Source organism: Myxine glutinosa, chromosome 1 (genome assembly GCF_964187855.1).
Source record: "Myxine glutinosa chromosome 1, kmMyxGlut1.1, whole genome shotgun sequence".
NCBI lineage: Eukaryota > Metazoa > Chordata > Myxini > Myxiniformes > Myxinidae > Myxine > Myxine glutinosa.
Window position 1 is genome coordinate 30390187 of NC_136261.1, and position 12001 is coordinate 30402187.

Here is a 12001-nt window from a genome sequence, read left to right on the forward strand (position 1 = left end):
ACTACCTACACTCACTACCCCTCACCACTACCTACACTCGCTATCCCATCACCACTACCTACACTCGCTATCCCACCACCACTACTTACACTCGCTATCCCATCACCACTATCAACACTCGCAACCCCATCACCACTACTTCCACTCGCTATCCCATCACCACTATCAACACTCGCAACCCCAGCACCACTACTTCCACTCGCTACCCCTCACCACTACCTACACTCGCTACCCCTCACTACGACCTACACTCGCTACCCCTCACCACTACCTACACTCGCTATCCCATCACCACTACCTACACTCGCTATCCCACCACCACTACTTACACTCGCTATCCAATCACCACTATCAACACTCGCAACCCCATCACCACTACTTCCACTCGCTACCCCTCACCACTACCTACACTTGCTACCCCATCACCACAATGTACACTCGCTACCCCTCACCACTACCTACACTCGCTACCCCTCACCACTACCTACACTCGCTATCCCACCACCACTACTTACACTCGCTATCCCATCACCACCATCAACACTCGCTACCCCATCACCACTACTTACACTCGCTACCCCATCACCTCTACTTACACTCGCTATCCCATCACCACCACCTACACTCGCTATCCCATCACCACTACCTACACTCGCTATCCCATCACCACTACTTACACTCACTATCCCATCACCACTACCTACACTCGCTACCCCATCACCACGAACTACACTCGCGATCCCATCACCACTACCTACACTCGCTACCCCTCACCACTACCTACACTTGCTACCCCATCACCACTACGTACACTCGCTACCCCTCACCACTACCTACACTCGCTACCCCTCACCACTACCTACACTTGCTGCCCCATCACCACTACCTACACTCGCTACCCCATCACCACTACATACACTCGCTACGCCATCACCACTACCTACACTCGCTACCCCCCACCACTACCTACACTCGCTATCCCATCACCACGACCTTCACTCGCTATCCATCACCACTACCTACACTCACTATCCCATCACCCCTACCTACACTCGCTACCCCATCACCACTACCTTCACTCGCTATCCCATCACCACTACCTACACTCGCTACCCCATCACCACCACCTACACTCGCTACCCATCACCACTACCTACACTCGCTATCCCATCACCACTACCTACACTCGCTACCCCATCACCACTACCTTCACTCGCTACCCCATCACCACTACCTTCACTCGCTATCCCATCACCACTACCTACACTCGCTACCCCATCACCACTACCTACACTCGCTACCCATCACCACTACCGACACTCGCTACCCATCACCACTACTTACACTCGCTACCCCATCACCACTACCTACACTCGCTACCCATCACCACTACCTACACTCGCTACCCATCACCACTACTTACACTCGCCAGTCGCTACCCCATCACCACTACCTACACTCGCTATCCCATCACTACTACCTTCACTCGCTATCCCATCACCAATACCTACACTCGCTACCCCATCACCACTACCTACACTCGCTACCCCATCACTACTCCCTACATTCACTACCCATCACTACTACCTTCACTCGCTATCCCATCACCACTACCTACACTCGCTACCCCATCACCACTACCTACACTCGCTACCCCATCACTACTCCCTACATTCACTACCCATCACTACTGCCTTCACTCGCTACCCCATCACCACTACATACACTCGCTACCCCTCACCACTACCTCCACTCGCTACCCCTCACCACTACCTCCACTCGCTACCCCTCACCACTACCAACACTCGCGATCCCATCACCACTACCTACACTCGCTACCCCACCACCACTACTTACACTCGCCATTCCACCACCACTACTTACACTCACTATCCCATCACCACTATCAACCCTCGCTACCCCCATCACCACTCCTTACACTCGCTATCCCATCACCACTACCGACACTCGCTATCACATCACCACTACCTACACTCGCTATCCCATCACCACTACTTACACTCACTATCCCATCACCACTACCTACACTCGCTACCCCATCACCACTACCTTCACTCGCTATCCCATCACCACTACCTACACTCGCTACCCCTCACCACTACCTACACTTGCTACCCCATCACCACTACGTACACTCGCTACCCTTCACCACTACCTACACTCGCCACCCCTCACCACTACCTACACTCGCTACCCAATCACCACTACCCACACTCACTATCCCATCACCACTACATACACTCGCTACCCCTCACCACTACCTACACTCGCTACCCCTGAACACTACCTACACTCGCTACCCCACCACCACTACTTACACTCGCTATCCCATCACCACTACCTACACTCGCTATCACATCACCACTACCTACACTCGCTATCCCATCACCACTACCTACACTCGCTACCCCATCACCACTACCTACACTCGCTACCCCATCACCACTACCTACACTCGCTATCCCATCACCACTACCTACACTCGCTACCCCATCACCACTACCTACACTCGCTACCCCATCACCACTACCTACACTCGCTATCCCATCACCACTACCTACACTTGCTACCCCATCACCACTACGTACACTCGCTACTCCTCACCACTACCTACACTCGCTACCCAATCACCACTACCCACACTCACTATCCCATCACCACTACATACACTCGCTACCCCTCACCACTACCTACACTCGCTACCCCTCACCACTACCTACACTCGCTACCCCACCACAACTACTTACACTCACTATCCCATCACCACGACCTACACTCGATATCCCCTCAACAGTACCCACACTCGCTACCCCTCACCACTACCTACACTCGCTACCCCCTCACCACTACCTACACTCGCTACCCCACCACCACTACTTACACTCACAATCCCATCACCACTACCTACACTCGCTATCCCCTCAACAGTACCTACACTCGCTACCCCTCACCACTACCTACACTCGCTACCCCTCACCACTACCTACACTCGCTACCCCATCACCACCACAAACTCTCGCTACCCCTCACCACTACCTACACTCGCTACCCCATCACCACTACCTACACTGGCTATCCCATCACCACCACAAACACTCTCTACCCCTCACCACTACCTACACTCGCTACCCCTCACCACTACCTACACTGGCTATCCCATCACCACCACAAACACTCGCTACCCCTCACCACTACCGACACTCGCTACCCCATCACCACTACCTACACTCTCTACCCCATCACCACTACCTGCACTCGCTACCCCATCACCACTACGTACACTCGCTACCCCTCGCCACTACCTACACTCGCTACCCCACCACCACTACTTACACTCGCCATCCCACCACCACTACTTACACTCACTATCCCATCACCTCTATCAACCCTCGTTACCCCCATCACCACTACTTCCACTCGCTATCCCATCACCACTACCTACACTCGCTACCCCTCACCACTGCCTACACTCGCTACCCCTCACCACTACCTACACTCGCTATCCCATCACCACTACCTGCACTCGCTATCCCATCACCACTACTTACACTCGCTACCCCTCACCACTACCTACACTTGCTACCCCATCACCACTACGTACACTCGCTACCCCTCACCACTACCTACACTCGCTACCCCTCACCACTACCTACACTCGCTACCCTTCACCCCTACCTACACTCGCTACCCCACCACCACTACTTACACTCGCTATCCCACCACCACTACTTACACTCACTATCCCATCACCACTACCTACACTCGCTACCCCATCACGACTACCTACACTCGCTATTCCCTCATCAGTACCTACACTCGCTACCCCATCACCACTACATACACTCGCTACCCCACCACCACTACTTACACTCGCTATCCCACCACCACTACTTACACTCACTATCCCCTCACCACTACCTACACTCGCTACCCCATCACGACTACCTACACTCGCTATCCCCTCATCAGTACCTACACTTGCTACCCCATCACCACTACATACACTCGCTACCCCTCACCGCTACCTACACTCGCTATCCCACCAACACTACTTACACTCGCTACCCCTCACCACTACCTACACTCGCTACCCCTCACCACTACCTACACTGGCTACCCCATCACCACCACATACACTCGCTACCCCTCACCACTACCTACACTGGCTACCCCATCGCCACTACATACACTCGCTACCCCTCACCACTACCTACACTCACTACCCCTCACCACTACCTACACTCGCTACCCCATCACCACTACCTACACTCGCTATCCCATCACAACTACCTACACTCGCTACCCCACCACCACTACTTACACTCGCCATTCCACCACCACTACTTACACTCACTATCCCATCACCACTATCAACCCTCGCTACCCCCATCACCACTACTTACACTCGCTATCCCATCACCACTACCGACACTCGCTATCACATCACCACTACCTACACTCGCTATCCCATCACCACTACTTACACTCACTATCCCATCACCACTACCTACACTCGCTACCCCATCACCACTACCTTCACTCGCTATCCCATCACCACTATCTACACTCGCTACCCCTCACCACTACCTACACTTGCTACCCCATCACCACTACGTACACTCGCTACCCTTCACCACTACCTACACTCGCTACCCCTCACCACTACCTACACTCGCTACCCAATCACCACTACCCACACTCACTATCCCATCACCACTACATACACTCGCTACCCCTCACCACTACTTACACTCGCTACCCCTCACCACTACCTACACTCGCTACCCCACCACCACTACTTACACTCGCTATTCCATCACCACTACCTACACTCGCTATCACATCACCACTACCTACACTCGCTATCCTATCACCACTACCTACACTCGCTACCCCATCACCACTACCTACACTCGCTACCCCATCACCACTACCTACACTTGCTATCCCATCACCACTACCTACACTCGCTACCCCTCACCACTACCTACACTTGCTACCCCATCACCACTACGTACACTCGCTACCCCTCACCACTACCTACACTCGCTACCCAATCACCACTACCCACACTCACTATCCCATCACCACTACATACACTCGCTACCCCTCACCTCTACCTGCACTCGCTACCCCTCACCACAACCTACACTCGCTACCCCACCACCACTACTTACACTCACTATCCCATCACCACTACCTACACTCGATATCCCCTCAACAGTACCCACACTCGCTACCCCTCACCACTACCTACACTCGCTACCCCCTCACCACTACCTACACTCGCTACCCCACCACCACTACTTACACTCACTATCCCATCACCACTACCTACACTCGCTATCCCCTCAACAGTACCTACACTCGCTACCCCTCACCACTACCTACACTCGCTAGCCCTCACCACTACCTACACTCGCTACCCCATCACCACCACAAACACTCGCTACCCCTCACCACTACCTACACTCGCTACCCCATCACCACTACCTACACTGGCTATCCCATCACCACCACAAACACTCGCTACCCCTCACCACTACCTACACTCGCTACCCCTCACCACTACCTACACTGGCTATCCCATCACCACCACAAACACTCGCTACCCCTCACCACTACCTACACTCGCTACCCCTCACCACTACCTACACTCGCTACCCCTCACCACTACCTACACTCGCTACCCGTCACCACTACCTACACTCGCTACCCCTCACCACTACCTACACTCGCTACCCCTCACCACTACCTACACTCGCTACCCCTCACCACTACCTACACTCGCTACCCCTCACCACTACCTACACTCCCTACCCCTCACCACTACCTACACTCGCTACCCCTCACCACGACCTACACTCGCTACCCCTCACCACTACCTACACTCGCTACCCGTCACCACTACCTACACTCGCTACCCCTCACCACTACCTACACTCGCTATCCCATCACCACTACCTACACTCGCTACCCCTCACCACTACCTACACTCGCTACCCCTCAACCCTACCTCCACTCTCTATCCCATCACCACTACATACACTCGCTACCCCTCACCACTACCTACACTCGCTACCCCTCACCACTACCTACACTCGCTACCCCTCACCACTACCTACACTCGCTACCCCTCACCACGACCTACACTCGCTACCCCTCAACACTACCTACACTCGCTACCCGTCACCACTACCTACACTTGCTACCCCTCACCACTACCTACACTCGCTACCCCTCACCATTACCTACACTCGCTATCCCATCACCACTACCTACACTCGCTACCCCTCACCACTACCTACACTCGCTACCCCTCAACCCTACCTCCACTCTCTATCCCATCACCACTACATACACTCGCTACCCCTCACCGCTACCTACACTCGCTACCCCTCACCACTACCTACACTCGCTACCCCTCACCACTACCTACACTTGCTACCCCATTACCACGACCTACACTCGCTACCCCTCACCACTACCTACACTCGCTACCCCTCACCACTACCTACACTTGCTACCCCATCACCACTATGTACACTCGCTACCCGTCACCACTACCTACACTCTCTATCCCATCACCACTACCTACACTTGCTACCCCATCACCACGACCTACACTCGCTACCCCTCACCACTACCTACACTCGCTACCCCTCTCCACTACCTACACTCGCTATCCCATCACCACTACCTACACTCTCTATCCCATCACCACTACATACACTCGCTACCCCTCACCGCTACCTACACTCGCTACCCCATCACGACTACCTACACTCGCTATCCCACCACCACTACTTACACTCACTATCCCATCACCACTACCTACACTCGCTACCCCATCACCACTATCAACCCTCGCTATCCCATCACCACTACCTACACTCGCTACCCCATCACCACTTCTTACACTTGCTATCCCATCACCACTACCTACACTCGCTATCCCATCACCACTACTTACACTCACTATCCCATCACCACTACTTACACTCGCTATCCCATCACCACTACCTACTCTCGCTACCTCATCACCACTACCTACACTCGCTATCCCATCACCACTACCTACACTCGCTACCCCTCACCACTACCTACACTTGCTACCCCATCACCACTACCCACACTCGCTACCCCTCACCACTACCTACACTTGCTACCCCATCACCACTACCTACACTCGCTACTGCATCACGACTACCTGCACTCGCTATCCCATCACCACTACCTGCACTTGCTATCCCCTCATCAGTACCTACACTCGCTACCCCTCACCACTGCCTACCCTCAATACACCCTCACCACTACCTGCACTCGATACCCCCTAATAAAGTGTTCCAAAGTTGAACAAATGGAGGGAGGGCGCTGAAAATACCCACTCCCTGGGGCATCATTTGGTCGGGGCCGCGCCGAGTATAATTGACACCAAATGATGAAGTGGTCAAAGCTTCCTGGGACGTGACACATATATTGTGTGGTGAGGGGTAGCAAGTCTGGTGATACCAGATGTGCAAATATTTCACAATTGACAACCAAATGCAACAAGGACGGAAGGATGAGCTACACTACACTGTCCCAAACAAAATCGGTGACCCTGAGAAGCCTCCATTTCCTTCGCGCTTGGCTGGAGGAGATGCATGTGGTATCTCAGGTAAGAAGGTGTTTGCGTGTACCAAAGTGGTGGTGGAAATCACCCAAGTCAAAGATCAGGTTTGCTCTTTATGCAGGTGTGGAGGAACAATAAAGTAATCTAACATGGCCAGGTAAACCGCAACGACCAATCACAAAGACACGCAGGTTATCCGCAATCACAGAATTCCGGGTAATTGAGGTTAACTTTCTTTCTCAGTAAAACAACTAAAACATATTACTATCATGTCATTGTTTTATTTAAATTACTAGCAGGAGTACGAGCTTACTAAATTACTAGGAGTGGGGTGGGGGGGGGGGGGGGGGGAGGAAGGGGGAAGCAGGAGAGGGAGGGGAAAGATATACTACATATACAACTTTTTGGGGAGGGGGGTGGCTTTGACAGGCCCCTCCGTTTTGGGGGTGGGGGGAAGGGAAGGAGGAAAATTTTCCCTTGCAAAGAGTGCTTCATAACCTCAGTGTTGAACAGGTAAAAAGGGAAATTGTAATACCATGAATACCTGTGCAACATAACCTCAGTGTTGCAGAGGTAGACTAGAGGTTCCAGGGAACCTGAACTCAACTGGCCTATATCAATATGGTTAGAATATGCATAATAGAACCACAAACTATATAGTTTATATGTGCTAAAAATATATGACAAAAATTGATTTTTCAATATGGCCGCCCTGCCGTGCCCAAATGCAATCCCAAACTAGTTTATGTCTTAAAGATGCTGCATAACAAGTTTCATCAAATTTAATCAATATTTGTGACTTTTAGAGCATAGACGTCGAATTGTTTACAGACGACAGACAGACAGACGACAGACACTGGGTGTTGACATAAACTCAGCTGGACATAGTCCAGTTGAGTTAAAAAGGAAATTGTAATACCCTCTGCCACCATCACCAGGTGGCGCTACACGGTACACATTTACATTGAGAATTTACGCCCCCCTCCTGGTCCCCCACACCCCCGCATGAGGCCGCGGCCACATAGCCTATGTTACCCCCCCCCCCCGCCCCCAGACAAAGTTGTATTTGGATTTGTACCCCGAGCAAAGTATATAAGCGTTTATAGCTGGAGTACCCGGCGTTGCTCAAGCGAAAAAGAAACATTAACATGTTTGAAATGAGGGCAAATATAATGGGAAAGCAATAATTACATCCAAATCAGAATCCAACACAAATGTCAAATCATCATTTCACCTTCTCGTCTAATATATACTGGTGAATGTGCAGTTCATCACGTTTCTGAGTTAAGTTTGATGACCGTCAGGAAGAAGAAGATGCCTTACCACCAACTTCGACCGCTTCCGGAATAGTTTTATTATTTGTGTTCAAATGTCTGGTGATCGTTTTGTATTTATTTATGCGAATGTGTACTTGTATATAACTGTCATTAATCAAAAGGGCTTCGGCACTATAGAGCGATTTTTTTTAAATCCCCAAAAACGAAAAAAAAAAATAATGTTTTTTTTTTTGGGGCCTAAAACACTCCCAGGCACTCACTGATAAACCTCTAAAAGTTTTACGAAGATCCGTTCAGCCATCTCTGAGAAAAATGGTGATACACACACAGACCAACGGCTCTCTTATATGGTAGATGGAAGATTTCAAAAAGATTATGAATACATGGCAATAACCATATCATGCCAAAGACAATAACCAAATCAATCCTCTAACCAAAGTAAATTTGGAAAGAAATTGTTACGCCATACTTGATACAATTAAACACAAAGAATACACATTTTGGGTTCGTGCCTGACACTCATTCAATGACATTCAATTATTTGGGGGTCATTGGTGTGTGTGTTGTGTCGTTGGTTGTTGTCTCAATATGCGGGTTTCAGAAAGTGGAATGGAGTCGTCCCAGGTCTTGAAGCATCCACCTCCGTTTCAGTAAGGGATCATGATTCATGGACCAGTTTGTGACGATTTGTTGTTATTAAAGTTTTGTTCCGAGGGCTGTTTTGAGGATCGTCATCGAGCCTCGGACAGCTTCCAACTGCAGTTCGTTTGTCGTAATATTCCCAGAAAATAATTCCTTTAAAAGGTAAGAAAACGTGTTAGAGCCATCTGTCTGTTTTTCGTGCACGTTTGCCATCGGTTCCGGCCCAATTGAACGATCCTTGGGAAACGGTAAAGTTATAATTCATTGAACGCAGTGCAATAAAAGACCCGTTGGGCCATCTACCGAAACTAAACGTCTCGGCGCTGAGGTTTTGTCTTAACAGGAGCTTCAGACGTGACGATACATTGCCTTCCTTCGATTACAACCGGGGTCTGTTTTTGTTCCTGTTACCATAAAATAACTACAACGGAACTTGGTAGAGCACATACCACCACCAGGCTGAAGACCTTGTGTTTTGTATCCCACTGACAGGACGGATCTGCATCTGGACCATAACCAAAATCTAATCGGCTTGTTCTTGTCGCCTAACCAACTCATCCAACAAGTGTTTGTCATAACTCGTCCAAAACATTTTTGAGATATCATATTATATGTGATTTTTGGCCCAATGGTGAAGAATCACTTAAAAAAACAAAATTCTCATCCGGATCTGTATTCGGATCTTCACCGAAATCGAATCGATTCGGCCTTGTCACACCCCAACCCTGGCCACCAAGTTTCGTCCGACAATAACATTTTGAGATATGCTAAGTACCGTTTTTTGCCTGATCACTCAATTGTGAAAATTCACTTGAAAATTATTGGACACGGATCTGGATCTTCACCAAAATCTAATCATTTCGTCCCTCTCACATAGCAAATCTCTCCACCAAATTTTGTCTGAATTCGTCCACAACTTTTTAAGATATCCTGTTCACAGACAAACAGATCAAAATCACTCATGGAGCGACATGCGACACTTGGCAAAAGAGAACAAAGTCGAATGGCACTCAGTAGAGCATCCTTTGACCTCAAAAATAATTGGTGGTTGAATTCAGTGACTTGATGTGTAAATCATCTTCAAATTTCAAGTGGATCAGATGAAAATTGAGGATTTTAGAAATCTGAAAAGGTTGTTGACCTTTGGGCATTTTGGCCTTTTGGCCTATGTTGACCTCAAAAATACTTGGTGGATGAATTCAGTTAGCTGATATGAAAATCATATTCAAATTTCAAATCAATCGGATGAAAATTAAGGATTTTCGGAATTATAAGAGGTTGTTGACTTTTGGCCATGTTGACCTTTGGCCACGTTGACCTTGTGGCCTATGTTGACCTCAAAAATACTTGGTGGATGAATTCAGTTAGCTGATATGAAAATCATATTCAAATTTCAAATCAATCGGATGAAAATTAAGGATTTTCGGAATTATAAGAGGTTGTTGACCTTTGGCCATGTTGACCTTGTGGCCTATGTTGACCTCAAAAATACTTGGTGGACGAATTCAGTTAGCTGATATGAAAATCATATTCAAATTTCAAATCAATCGGATGAAAATTAAGGATTTTCGGAATTATAAGAGGTTGTTGACCTTTGGCCATGTTGACCTTGTGGCCTATGTTGACCTCAAAATTACTTGGTGGACGAATTCAGTTAGCTGATATGAAAATCATATTCAAATTTCAAATCAATCGGATGAAAATTAAGGATTTTCGGAATTATAAGAGGTTGTTGACCTTGTGGCCACGTTGACCTTGTGGCCTATGTTGACCTCAAAATACTTGGTGGATGAATTCAGTTAGCTGATATGAAAATCATATTCAAATTTCAAATCAATCGGATGAAAATTAAGGATTTTCGGAATTATAAGAGGTTGTTGACCTTTGGCCATGTTGACCTTGTGGCCTATGTTGACCTCAAAAATACTTGGTGGACGAATTCAGTTAGCTGATATGAAAATCATATTCAAATTTCAAATCAATCGGATGAAAATTAAGGATTTTCGGAATTATAAGAGGTTGTTGACCTTTGGCCATGTTGACCTTGTGGCCTATGTTGACCTCAAAAATACTTGGTGGACGAATTCAGTTAGCTGATATGAAAATCATATTCAAATTTCAAATCAATCGGATGAAAATTAAGGATTTTCGGAATTATAAGAGGTTGTTGACCTTGTGGCCACGTTGACCTTGTGGCCTATGTTGACCTCAAAAATACTTGGTGGATGAATTCAGTTAGCTGATATGAAAATCATATTCAAATTTCAAATCAATCGGATGAAAATTAAGGATTTTCGGAATTATAAGAGGTTGTTGACCTTTGGCCATGTTGACCTTGTGGCCATGTTGACCTTGTGGCCTATGTTGACCTCAAAAATACTTGGTGGACGAATTCAGTTAGCTTATATGAAAATCATATTCAAATTTCAAATCAATCGGATGAAAA